This window comes from Engystomops pustulosus, chromosome 8, assembly GCF_040894005.1.
Source record: "Engystomops pustulosus chromosome 8, aEngPut4.maternal, whole genome shotgun sequence".
Classification (NCBI taxonomy): Eukaryota; Metazoa; Chordata; class Amphibia; order Anura; family Leptodactylidae; genus Engystomops; species Engystomops pustulosus.
Genome location: NC_092418.1, coordinates 5,406,621 through 5,421,341, shown reverse-complemented (window position 1 = coordinate 5,421,341; position 14,721 = coordinate 5,406,621).

Here is a 14,721-nt window from a genome sequence, read left to right as displayed (position 1 = left end):
ATACAACGTGGTGTTGCACACCGGTGATTGTGAACATGATGTACCTGCTCAAGCCAATGAGACCCGGATGAAGACGCCAAGAGGCAACTCTCGGAAACGTCTTGTTGAGCGGGTGGCCGGTCTCGGAACATCTCGGAGGTGCACATTGTGCAGGTCCCGGGCTGGTAAGTGCTCAGTAACACTGCAATTGTCAAAATTGAGAAGAATATTTGAGAGGCCTTTGCTGCACATGAAAAAAGCCTTAGATCTTTGCGTTCAACTCATGAAAAATGAGAGCTACAAGTGTTGTTGTCGGCTTGAGAAAGCGCCTGTTGGTGCAAACGTCCTGTCACTTGCCGCGGCTGCACATCTGTCCGTGCTGCCACTCTGCTGAAATAGTTTGAAATCGTCCTCGGTTAGTGCTTCGCTTTTTTACTTATGTATTTGCATGAAATGTTGTTGTGTTTTATATTTTTAGTGTCTATTCCAGCAGTGGATATACTGTACACATGGATAGTTACCAGCAGTGGATATGCTGTACACGGGGATAGTTACCAGCAGTGGATATACTGTACACATGGATAGTTACCAGCAGTGGATATACTGTACACGGGGATAGTTACCAGCAGTGGATGTGCTGTACACGGGGATAGTTACCAGCAGTGGATATGCTGTACACGGGGATAGTTACCAGCAGTGGATATACTGTACACATGGATAGTTACCAGCAGTGGATGTGCTGTACACGGGGATAGTTACCAGCAGTGGATATACTGTACACATGGATAGTTACCAGCAGTGGATGTGCTGTACACGGGGATAGTTACCAGCAGTGGATATACTGTATACGGGGATAGTTACCAGCAGTGGATATGCTGTACACGGGGATAGTTACCAGCAGTGGATATACTGTACACATGGATAGTTACCAGCAGTGGATATACTGTACACATGGATAGTTACCAGCAGTGGATATGCTGTACACGGGGATAGTTACCAGCAGTGGATGTGCTGTACACGGGGATAGTTACCAGCAGTGGATGTGCTGTACACGGGGATAGTTACCAGCAGTGGATGTGCTGTACACGGGGATAGTTACCAGCAGTGGATATACTGTACACATGGATAGTTACCAGCAGTGGACGCGCCGTACACGGGGATAGTTACCAGCAGTGGATGTACTGTACACATGGATAGTTACCAGCAGTGGATGTACTGTACACGGGGATAGTTACCGGCAGTGGATGTGCTGTACACATGGATAGTTACCAGCAGTGGATATGCTGTACACGGGGATAGTTACCAGCAGTGGACGCGCCGTACACGGGGATAGTTACCAGCAGTGGACGCGCAGTACACGGGGATAGTTACCAGCAGTGGACGCGCCGTACACGGGGATAGTTACCAGCAGTGGGCGCGCCGTACACGGCGATAGTTACCAGCAATGGGCGCGCCGTACACGGCGATAGTTACCAGCAGTGGACGCGCCGTACACGGCTATAGTTACCAGCAGTGGACGCGCCGTACACGGTTATAGTTACCAGCAGTGGACGCGCCGTACACGGTTATAGTTACCAGCAGTGGACGCGCCGTACACGGTTATAGTTACCAGCAGTGGACGCGCCGTACACGGTTATAGTTACCAGCAGTGGACGCGCCGTACACGGTTATAGTTACCAGCAGTGGACGCGCCGTACACGGTTATAGTTACCAGCAGTGCTGGCTTCCCCGCCTGTAGCCTCCTCCTGCTCCAGGTAGACGACCACTGAGGGTTTATAAGTCTGCACCGGATGGCATCACTTTAGAGCGTATGCAAGTATAGAAAGGGCTCTGCAGGGGGCGCTCCATACTGTCCCTGGAGGTGGTAAAAGCATACATCAGAGGGGACTGTGCGGCACGAGGCTGCGCTGAGTCTCCCCCGCGCTCGCTGCTCGGGACGTGGAGCCATTGGCCATCAGAGACGGGAACAAAAAAGAGGTTTCGGGATTCAGATTGAGGAAAAAGCAGTGATGTATTATGGGATTAACCAGAAGTGATGAAAAAAGTAAAAAAAAAAATTATCATTAAATTGTTTTACTCCCAAATGACGAAAAGAAAACAACAGGAAACGGAAGTAAGATTTATAACTTTATTGAAAAAGCACAGAAAAAACTGGTGAAAAACCCAGAAAGGTGACTACAGTGCAGACGGCGGTGAAGGTCACATGACCACATCTGTGGCCGACGCGTTTCTGCTCCTGACAGTAAAGAGAAGATAAATTATAATCGGAAAGTTTAAAAAAAAAACAAAGCACAAAAAAAAAACGCACACGTTAAAAATGAGGCCACTAATAAGCGGAGGAAGGGGAATGTTTTATCCCCCAAATCCGTTACTATTCGTATAAAAATCGGATCATTCAGAATTTAGGAAAAAAAAGAGGTCAAATATTTTGGCAATTTTTAAAAAAAATAAATTAAACGTAAAACATAATGTAATAAACGTAAAAAAAAAAAAAATTACCACTACGTGAGGTACAAGGTATCACAGAACAAAATATCAACAGTTATAACTATATGGAGTGAAACATATCAGATTACAAGATAAAGGGGCTGAGCCTTAAAGGGGTTGGCCACTTTTCCTCCAGTAGACGTGTCCCTGTGAGTGTCAGCCGCTCCCTGTTCTCCCCATGTCCTCTCTATGTGTACAGCTTCCTCTCTGTCACTGCTCCAGTCTATCCTTATGGCATCTCCCACTCTGTCTCTCAAGTATCGCTGACTGAGACAGGAAGAGGGGGAGGGAGACAGATGACTTATAACTTAGCTGCTACAGCTCCTCCCATTCAGCAGAGCTCAGGCATACAAACAAAGAAACATGGAGAGTCTGCACAATGTGCGAAGGTAAGTAGCAGGACTGCTGAATCACTTGATGAACATTCAGCCAGTAAAGGCAACTTATGTAGAGTGGCCAACCCCTTTTAGTCAGGAAGTGTTGCAATATATATTGCAAAATATATTGCAACATGTTGCAATTTCGCGTCATGTGACCAATTAGCAAGCGGTCCTGGCCCGTACACTTTACACAATGTCATCGATCTGTTTTTGCCTCTTGATGACCCTTGAACCTGCATGACCTCCTTGTTCGTCTTGTACAGGATATAGATTATTAACCATTTAGTGACTACTGATGGAGGTGGAGACTGATCTCAGATTATTACTGGACGGTTCTCCTTCCTCAGACCTTATATGCAGATATCTGAACGGTCCCAGAATCCATCACTTCCTGTCTATAGCCACGACCACTGGTCACACACCATAGAGCTGATATCTGCAGGATCTCCAGTGATTGGAGGCATCGGTGAAGGTCCATGTGGAGGAGTCTTTAGTCCATTGGGGGGTTGTGGAAGAGTTTGATGATTTCCTGGATCTTCTCTTCCTCCTCCAGTAGGTCGCCCTTGTCCTGCCCAAAGACCTCCAGCCCCCGGGTCAGCTCCATGATACTGGGCTGGCAGCTGAGGATTCTGGTCTTCTCCGCCTCCGGGTCCTTCACATCATCGACCACAACCAACACGTTCTCCTTCCCTAAATACAATCCACAGAGAAGTCATTGTGACTGAGACATTACTGTTCTGTAACGACCCGAACGCAATTATTGAGAACCCCCCCCCCCCCCCATGGATGGTCACTCACCGAGGTGCTCAGACAGGTACAGAAGCTCCACGTCATACAGAGCCCCCGGGACATCACCGAGGTGTAACTGTCCGGCCCTCCGACTGTGATACAGGATCCCACATGTGCAGTCACCGACCACCCGCATCCATGCATCACTCCTCGACTCCAGGAAGTATCCGTGTCTGATCTCCCCCACCAGACTGTGATAGGACAAGAGCAGATCCCTCAGCCAGTAATAATCCCTCTGCGGTGACCGCGAGAAGATCCCAACTACATGCCTCATAGCAAGCTGCAGGACAATAGGGGGCAGTATTATAGTAGTTATATCCCTGTACATAGGGAGCAGTATTATAGTAGTTATATTCCTGTACATAGGGGGCAGTATTATAGTAGTTATATTCCTGTACATAGAGGGCAGTATTATAGTAGTTATATTCTTGTACATAGGGGGCAGTATTATAGTAGTTATATTCCTGTACATAGGGGGCAGTATTATAGTGGTTATATTCCTGTACATAGGGGCAGTATTATAGTAGTTATATTCTTGTACATAGGGGGCAGTATTATAGTAGTTATATTCCTGTACATAGGGGGCAGTATTATAGTAGTTATATTCTTGTACATAGGAGGCAGTATTATAGTAGTTATATTCTTGTACATAGGGGGCAGTATTATAGTAGTTATATTCTTGTACATAGGGGGCAGTATTATAGTAGTTATATTCCTGTACATAGGGGGCAGTATTATAGTAGTTATATTCTTGTACATAGGGGGCAGTATTATAGTAGTTATATTCTTGTACATAGGAGGCAGTATTATAGTAGTTATATTCCTGTAAATAGGGGCAGTATTATAGAAGATATATTCCTGTACATAGGGGGCAGTATTATAGTAGTTATATTCTTGTACATAGGAGGTAGTATTATAGTAGTTATATTCTTGTACATAGGGGGCAGTATTATAGTAGTTATATTCCTGTACATAGGGGGCAGTATTATAGTAGTTATATTCCTGTACATAGGGGGCAGTATTATAGTAGTTATATTCTTGTACATAGGAGGCAGTATTATAGTAGTTATATTCCTGTACATAGGGGGCAGTATTATAGTAGTTATATTCCTGTACATAGGGGGCAGTATTATAGTAGTTATGTACCTGTACATAGGGGGCAGTATTATAGTAGTTATATTCTTGTACATAGGAGGCAGCATTACAGTAGTTATATTCCTGTACATAGGGGCAGTATTATAGTAGTTATATTCTTGTACATAGGGGGCAGTATTATAGTAGTTATATTCTTGTACATAGGGGGCAGTATTATAGTAGTTATATCCCTGTACATAGGGAGCAGTATTATAGTAGTTATATTCCTGTACATAGGGGGCAGTATTATAGTAGTTATATTCTTGTACATAGGGGGCAGTATTATAGTAGTTATATTCCTGTACATAGGGGGCAGTATTATAGTTGTTATATTCCTGTACATAGAGGGCAGTATTATAGTAGTTATATTCTTGTACATAGGGGGCAGTATTATAGTAGTTATATTCCTGTACATAGGGGGCAGTATTATAGTAGTTATATTCCTGTACATAGGGGGCAGTATTATAGTAGTTATATTCTTGTACATAGGGGGCAGTATTATAGTAGTTATATTCTTGTATATAGGGGGCAGTATTATAGTAGTTATATTCTTGTACATAGGAGGCAGTATTATAGTAGTTATATTCCTGTACATAGGGGGCAGTATTATAGTAGTTATATTCTTGTACATAGGGGGCAGTATTATAGTAGTTATATTCCTGTACATAGGGGGCAGTATTATAGTAGTTATATTCCTGTACATAGGGGGCAGTATTATAGTAGTTATATTCTTGTACATAGGAGGCAGTATTATAGTAGTTATATTCTTGTACATAGGGGGCAGTATTATAGTAGTTATATTCCTGTAAATAGGGGGCAGTATTATAGTAGTTATATTCTTGTACATAGGAGGCAGTATTATAGTAGTTATATTCCTGTACATAGGGGGCAGTATTATAGTAGTTATATTCCTGTACATAGGGGGCAGTATTATAGTAGTTATGTACCTGTACATAGGGGGCAGTATTATAGTAGTTATATTCTTGTACATAGGAGGCAGCATTATAGTAGTTATATTCCTGTACATAGGGGCAGTATTATAGTAGTTATATTCTTGTACATAGGGGGCAGTATTATAGTAGTTATATTCCTGTACATAGGGGGCAGTATTATAGTAGTTATATTCTTGTACATAGGGGAAAGTATTATAGTAGTTATATTCTTGTACATAGGGGGCAGTATTATAGTAGTTATATTCTTGTACATAGGGGGCAGTATTATAGTAGTTATATTCCTGTACATAGGGGGCAGTATTATAGTAGTTATATTCTTGTACATAGGGGGCAGTATTATAGTAGTAATATTCCTGTACGTAGGGGGCAGTATTATAGTAGTTATATTCCTGTACATAGGGGGCAGTATTATAGCAGTTATATTCTTGTACATAGGGGGCAGTATTATAGTAGTTATATTCCTGTACATAGGAAGCAGTATTATAGTAGTTATATTCTTGTACATAGAGGGCAGTATTATAGTAGTTATATTCCTGTACATAGGGGGCAGTATTATAGTAGTTATATTCTTGTACATAGGGGGCAGTGTTATAGTAGTTATATTCTTGTACTTAAGGGTCAGTATTATAATAGTTATATTCTTGTACATAGGGGGCAGTATTATAGTAGTTATATTCTTGTACATAGGGGGCAGTATTATAGTAGTTATATTCCTGTACATAGGGGGCAGTATTATAGTAGTTATGTACCTGTACATAGGGGGCAGTATTATAGTAGTTATATTCTTGTACATAGGAGGCAGCATTATAGTAGTTATATTCCTGTACATAGGGGCAGTATTATAGTAGTTATATTCCTGTACATAGGGGGCAGTATTATAGTAGTTATATTCTTGTACATAGGGGGCAGTATTATAGTAGTTATATTCCTGTACATAGGGGGCAATATTATAGTAGTTATATTCCTGTACATAGGGGGCAGTATTATAGTAGTTATATTCTTGTACATAGGGGGAAGTATTATAGTAGTTATATTCCTGTACATAGGGGGCAGTATTATAGTAGTTATATTCCTGTACATAGGGGGCAGTATTATAGTAGTTATATTCTTGTACATAGGAGGCAGTATTATAGTAGTTATATTCTTGTACATAGGGGGCAGTATTATAGTAGTTATATTCCTGTACATAGGGGGCAGTATTATAGTAGTTATATTCTTGTACATAGGAGGCAGTATTATAGTAGTTATATTCCTGTACATAGGGGGCAGTATTATAGTAGTTATATTCCTGTACATAGGGGGCAGTATTATAGTAGTTATGTACCTGTACATAGGGGGCAGTATTATAGTAGTTATATTCTTGTACATAGGAGGCAGCATTATAGTAGTTATATTCCTGTACATAGGGGGCAGTATTATAGTAGTTATATTCTTGTACATAGGAGGCAGTATTATAGTAGTTATATTCCTGTACATAGGGGGCAGTATTATAGTAGTTATATTCTTGTACATAGGGGGCAGTATTATAGTAGTTATGTACCTGTACATAGGGGGCAGTATTATAGTAGTTATATTCTTGTACATAGGAGGCAGCATTACAGTAGTTATATTCCTGTACATAGGGGGCAGTATTATAGTAGTTATATTCTTGTACATAGGAGGCAGCATTATAGTAGTTATATTCCTGTACATAGGGGGCAGTATTATAGTAGTTATATTCTTGTACATAGGAGGCAGTATTATAGTAGTTATATTCCTGTACATAGGGGGCAGTATTATAGTAGTTATATTCCTGTACATAGGGGGTAGTATTATAGTAGTTATATTCCTGTACATAGGGGGCAGTATTATAGTAGTCATATTCCTGTACATAGGGGGCAGTATTATAGTAGTTATATTCTTATACATAGGGGGCAGTAATATAGTAGTTATATTCTTGTACATAGGGGGCAGTATTATAGTAGTTATATTCCTGTACATAGGAGGCAGTATTATAGTAGTTATATTCCTGTACATAGGGGGCAGTATTATAGTAGTTATATTCCTGTACATAGGGGGCAGTATTATAGTAGTTATGTACCTGTACATAGGGGGCAGTATTATAGTAGTTATATTCTTGTACATAGGAGGCAGCATTATAGTAGTTATATTCCTGTACATAGGGGCAGTATTATAGTAGTTATATTCCTGTACATAGGGGGCAGTATTATAGTAGTTATATTCTTGTACATAGGGGCAGTATTATAGTAGTTATATTCTTGTACATAGGGGGCAGTATGATAGTAGTTATATTCTTGTACATAGGGGCAGTATTATAGTAGTTATATTCTTGTACATAGGGGGCAGTATTATAGTAGTTTTATTCTTGTACATAGGGGGCAGTATTATAGTAGTTATATTCCTGTACTTAGGGGGCAGTATTATAGTAGTTATATTCTTGTACATAGGGGGCAGTATTATAGTAGTTATAGTCTTGTACGTAGGGGGCAGTATTATAGTAGTTATATTCCTGTACGTAGGGGGCAGTATTATAGTAGTTATATTCCTGTACATAGGGGGCAGTATTATAGTAGTTATATTCCTGTACATAGGGGGCAGTATTATAGTAGTTATATTCCTGTACATAGGGGGCAGTATTATAGTAGTTATATTCTTGTACATAGGGGGCAGTAATATAGTAGTTATATTCTTGTACATAGGGGGCAGTATTATAGTAGTTATATTTTTGTACATAGAGGGCAGTATTATATTAGTTATATTCCTGTACATAGGGGGCAGTATTATAGTAGTTATATTCCTGTACATAGGGGGCAGTATTATAGTAGTTATATTCTTGTACATAGGGGGCAGTATTATAGTAGTTATATTCTTGTACATAGGGGGCAGTATTATAGCAGTTATATTCTTGTACATAGGGGGCAGTATTATAGTAGTTATATTCCTGTACATAGGGGGCAGTATTATAGTAGTTATATTCTTGTACATAGAGGGCAGTATTATAGTAGTTATATTCTTGTACATAGGGGGCAGTATTATAGTAGTTATATTCCTGTACATAGGGGGCAGTATTTTAGCAGTTCTATTCTTGTACATAGGGGGCAGTATTATAGTAGTTCTATTCCTGTACATAGGGGGCAGTATTATAGTAGTTCTATTCCTGTACATAGGGGGCAGTATTATAGTAGTTCTATTCTTGTACATAGGGGGCAGTATTATAGTAGTTATATTCTTGTACATAGGGGGCAGTATTATAGTAGTTATATTCTTGTACATAGAGGGCAGTATTATAGTAGTTATATTCTTGTACATAGGGGGCAGTATTATAGTAGTTATATTCTTGTACATAGGAGGCAGTATTATAGTAGTTATATTCTTGTACATAGGGGGCAGTATTATAGTAGTTCTATTCTTGTACATAGGGGGCAGTATTATAGTAGTTATATTCTTGTACATAGGAGGCAGTATTATAGTAGTTATATTCTTGTACATAGGGGGCAGTATTATAGTAGTTATATTCTTGTACATAGGAGGCAGTATTATAGTAGTTATATTCTTGTACATAGGGGGCAGTATTATAGTAGTTATATTCTTGTACATAGGGGGCAGTATTATAGTAGTTATATTCTTGTACATAGGAGGCAGCATTATAGTAGTTATATTCTAGTACATAGGGGGCAGTATTATAGTAGTTATATTCCTGTACATAGGGGCAGTATTATAGTAGTTATATTCTTGTACATAGGGGCAGTATTATAGTAGTTATATTCTTGTACATAGGGGGCAGCATTATAGTAGTTATATTCTTGAACATAGGGGGCAGTAATATAGTAGTTATATTCCTGTACATAGGGGCAGTATTATAGTAGTTATATTCTTGTACATAGGGGCAGTATTATAGTAGTTATATTCTTGTACATAGGGGGCAGCATTATAGTAGTTATATTCTTGTACATAGGGGGCAGTATTATAGTAGTTATATTCTTGTACATAGGGGGCAGTATTATAGCAGTTATATTCCTGTACATAGTGGGCAGTATTATAGTAGTTATATTCTTGTACATAGGAGGCAGCATTATAGTAGTTATATTCTAGTACATAGGGGACAGTATTATAGTAGTTATATTCTTGTACATAGGGGGCAGTATTATAGTAGTTATATTCCTGTACATAGGGGGCAGTATTATAGCAGTTATATTCTTGTACATAGGGGGCAGTAATATAGTAGTTATATTCCTGTACATAGGGGCAGTATTATAGTAGTTATATTCCTGTACATAGGGGCAGTATTATAGTAGTTATATTCCTGTACATAGTGGGCAGTATTATAGTAGTTATATTCTTGTACATAGGAGGCAGCATTATAGTAGTTATATTCTTGTACATAGGAGGCAGTATTATAGTAGTTATATTCTTGTACATAGGGGGCAGTATCATAGTAGTTATATTCCTGTACATAGGGGGCAGTATTATAGTAGTTATATTCCTGTACATAGGGGGCAGTATTATAGTAGTTATATTCTTGTACATAGGGGGCAGTATTATAGTAGTTATATTCCTGTACATAGGGGGCAGTATTATAGTAGTTATATTCCTGTACATAGGGGGCAGTATTATAGTAGTTATATTCTTGTACATAGGGGGCAGTATTATAGTAGTTATATTCTTGTACATAGGAGGCAGTATTATAGTAGTTATATTCTTGTACATAGGGGGCAGTATTATAGTAGTTATATTCTTGTACATAGGGGGCAGTATTATAGTAGTTATATTCTTGTACATAGGGGGCAGTATTATAGTAGTTATACTCTTGTACATACGGGGCAGTATTATAGTAGTTATATTCTTGTACATAGGGGGCAGTTTTATAGTAGTTATATTCCTGTACATAGGGGGCAGTATTATAGTAGTTATATTCCTGTACATAGGGAGCAGTATTATAGTAGTTATATTCTTGTACATAGGGGGCAGTATTATAGTAGCTATATTCCTGTACATAGGGAGCAGTATTATAGTAGTTATATTCTTGTACATAGGGGGCAGTATTATAGTAGTTATATTCCTGTACATAGGGGGCAGTATTATAGTAGTTATATTCCTGTACATAGGGGACAGTATTATAGTAGTTATGTACCTGTACATAGGGGGCAGTATTATAGTAGTTATATTCCTGTACATAGGGGGCAGTATTATAGCAGATATATTCCTGTACATAGGGGGCAGTATTATAGTAGTTATATTCTTGTACATAGGGGAAAGTATTATAGTAGTTATATTCTTGTACATAGGGGGCAGTATTATAGTAGTTATATTCTTGTACATAGGGGGCAGTATTATAGTAGTTATATTCCTGTACATAGGGGGCAGTATTATAGTAGTTATATTCTTGTACATAGGAGGCAGTATTATAGTAGTTATTTCCTGATCGTCTCAGGGGCAGCACACACAAATGGGTTTTAGTCCTCTAGAACCAATCAGATAGAGACAGGTTACCAAGCAGTACACATGTATTCAATTAACTAGTTAAGGAGCCCTATAAGAGGGAGGAGGAACTAGGAGACAGTGTATTTTTTCTTTCTCTAGGTCAAAGATACAGACAGGACCTATGCTGCTGCTGTTCTTGTGTCCGCGCTGCACACAGTGGGGTGTCCCATGTTGCTCAGACGCGATGGTGTACTGAGACGGCCACTGTTTCAGCAGCCTAAACATGGGCAGTGTTGAGCCTCGGTACACGCCTGCCCTCCCAGGGTTTCGATACCCGCAAGGCTGTAATGGCCTCCAGAGGAGATGAAGGCCGCCTACGTCACACTACTGCAAGCCCCGCCTACCTCCATGGCGGGAGCCGGACCGGAAGTGCCTCAGCCCGAGGAGTCCGGATGTGACACTTCAGGTGAGGGCAGGCCGGGCCTGTGTGATGCCATGATTACAGCACCGGATGTGGTGTTCCCTTTCTGGCGCCAGGGAGTTTTGGCTGAGGACCGGAGGTGACGCAATCGGCGTCTGGAGTTTGAAGTTCCGGCGCCACAATATGCAGATTGCTCTCTGCCAGCAATGCGGCCCTCTGCTTACTGAGGTAAGAAATGGCTCCTGTTATGCTCATGCTCCCTGGTGTGTATTCACACTGCGCTGATTACTGCTGTCCAGGCCCTGCACTCCCTGCTACACAGTGCTGCTGCTCCTATATGGGTTTGTATACCTCTGCAGGATATATACAGGAGGGCTGTGTCCTAATGCAATGTTATAGGCACTCACTGCTTTATAGTGCTGTAGCGTATCAAATGTATAAGGTTATATGTACAACTCGCTGTTACATCATGCCTCAGGCTACTATATTACTCATATAGAATGCTATGCTAGCTGCTATATTATACATATAGGATGCTATGTTGTGTTATGATACATTTGCTGGTTGCCTCTAGCTGCTATATTATACATATAGGATGCTATGTTATACACTCGCTGGTTACCCCTAGCTGCTATATTATACATATAGGATGCTATGTTATGCACGCGCTGGTTACCCCTAGCTGCTATATTATACATATAGAATGCTATGCTGGCTGCTATATTATACATATAGAATGCTATGCTAGCTGCTATATTATACATATAGGATGCTATGTTATGCACTCGCTGGTTACCCCTAGCTACTATATTACATGTACAGGATGTTATGTTACACTCCACAGCCATTCTAACCTGTATGTGCTTTCTCTCGTCAGATCACTGCTGCTAAGCAGCCCCAGGCCTGGCAGGTGCCGGAATGGGAGACTGGCTGGGAATCCCAGCTTCCTTTGATAAGGCCTCAGCTCCTGTATTGGATTTATATGATGCATAAAAATCTATGATGTAATGCACTGTTACATAGGGTCTCATCCCCCATATTACATGTATAGCATGGTGTTATTATTATGCACTCCCTGTGTCATAGTGCATCAGCTGCTATTAGATGTGTAAGATATATGATATATGCACATAGTGCCGCAGCCCCTATGTTGGATGTTATTATACACTATGGGTTAGTGCATCTGCTGTTATTAGAGGTATAAATGCTATATATAGGCACTTCTGTCTCACAGTACCTCCGCTCCTGGGTCGGATGTATAGCAGGGTGCTGTTATCATGCACCCCCGGTCACACAGTCTCCTGTGTGGATACGTAATGGCGATATTATGTGCACTCTCTGCTTGCATTAGTGCTAGAAATGCCTGGTCAGAACGGGTGATTAACCCTTGTTTTGTTCTGTTTTATAGCAGATGTCGCCTCACAGGAGCTCAGCAAGAAACCTTCTCTAAGCTAAGCATAGTCTCTGCACCTCCTGATAATGCAAACTAACAGCTTATTTCTCCTGATTCACACATCTAACAGAGGACATTTATAGTGGATCTATATCCTGGTGCAAGGGGCAGCGGCCTCTGAAGTCACCATAGAGCTCTGAAGAGGGGTCTTGTTCTGGGGAATCTGATAATGATGAATATTATGTTACACAAGGATAAAGTTCAGTCTTTATGAGGACGTTAAACAATCCTAGTAGGGACACCCCATCCTAGAGGAGTGGATTATAAATATAACCTGAGCCTACATTCAAAGATGTACATTGAAAAGTCAAACCTCTTATAATTAAGGATCCTCCTGTTACTAAGGCACCTCACAAAGCGATGTTCCCGCTGAAGAATCGGCGTTCCCTAGTCCATAAAGCAGTCTCTGTACTGAAGAAGTCATCTAAAAAGCCTTATGAGTCAGGTAATAGGATGGAAATGGTGTTTTTAAGAACAACTTCTGAAGCCTGTTCCAGCCAGAATCCATGTCCATGATCCTGGAAAGCTGAAGTGAAGGTCAGGGAGTGAAGCTCCACAGTCCATAGCGGAGTCTTTAGGAGGCAGCAGAAGTCTCTGGCTAAGCAAGAAGACGCTTTCTCTTCCAGGAGAAGATGACCTATTACCAGTCCTACTGTCATGTGACGCCGAGCTCCACATACATGAGGTGGGGAGGAAGACCTCAGAAGTATTACTCTCAGTAGTCAAGAACTACCATCAGACAACTGGGGGCATCAGTCATCACAGGAGGCTGCACCTCAGTGTCCAGAGAACTCTACCAGCTGAGGGCATATTTTTTGTATAGACCCTCATTTTTTTCTCTCAGCATTCAAAAAAATAAATAAATAAATAAAGAGGGGTCAAATTCAGGATTAAAGCGATCCAGTCTGCAGGGGCTCTTCTAATTAAAGAGGACTATCTAGTCACACTGTAGCCTCAATGTTCCCTGTCTACTCACAGGGGATAGTTGTGTAGTGATTCAAACCAGATCCAAAAGATTGCATCTCCAGTTTTTTCTTTATTGGCAGTGGTTTTTCATGGCAGCCCTGAGGATCAGGGTATCACAATGGTGGAGTATCCAGACAGCCGGCTGATGAGAGCTTCCTCAGAACCTCTACTCCAATCCCATGTTTTAGAAGTTTCTCCAATTGTGTCAGATTCTGAGATTCGTGTTTAATGCAAAGAAATCTTGCTTTGTGTCCCGTCAGTCACCGAGGTTTGAGCTTCTTAAATAAACACCTCAATTGGTGAATGTAACCCCAGAATAAGTGGGGGCCATCCAGAGATTGATCTTCAGACAAAGTGGAACAAGGGACACGACATTCCTCTCAAGCCTATAAAGGGCTCTTCAAACACCAGAAAAGACGGTAGGAATCTCAAACTCAATCATCCAAAATACTCTGGTCTCCTATCTCCGATAGGGACTTGCATCAGATGCCTCCTCTGAGGGTTGGGGTGCCCATGTTAGTCATCTATGGACTAAGAAGAAGTGGAGCAAACAAGATGATGAATCTCAAAATCCTAAAAGAACTTTAGGGCAGTAAAGCCCTTTTCTCCACTTTCAGTACCTTCTCCACTGTCATCACCCAGTCTAGTTAGACAACGGACTGACCATATTCTCTGAGCAAGCGGTAGGCTTGAAAAGCTATCACTTAGCCTGCTAATGTAAGGATGATGGCACAGACA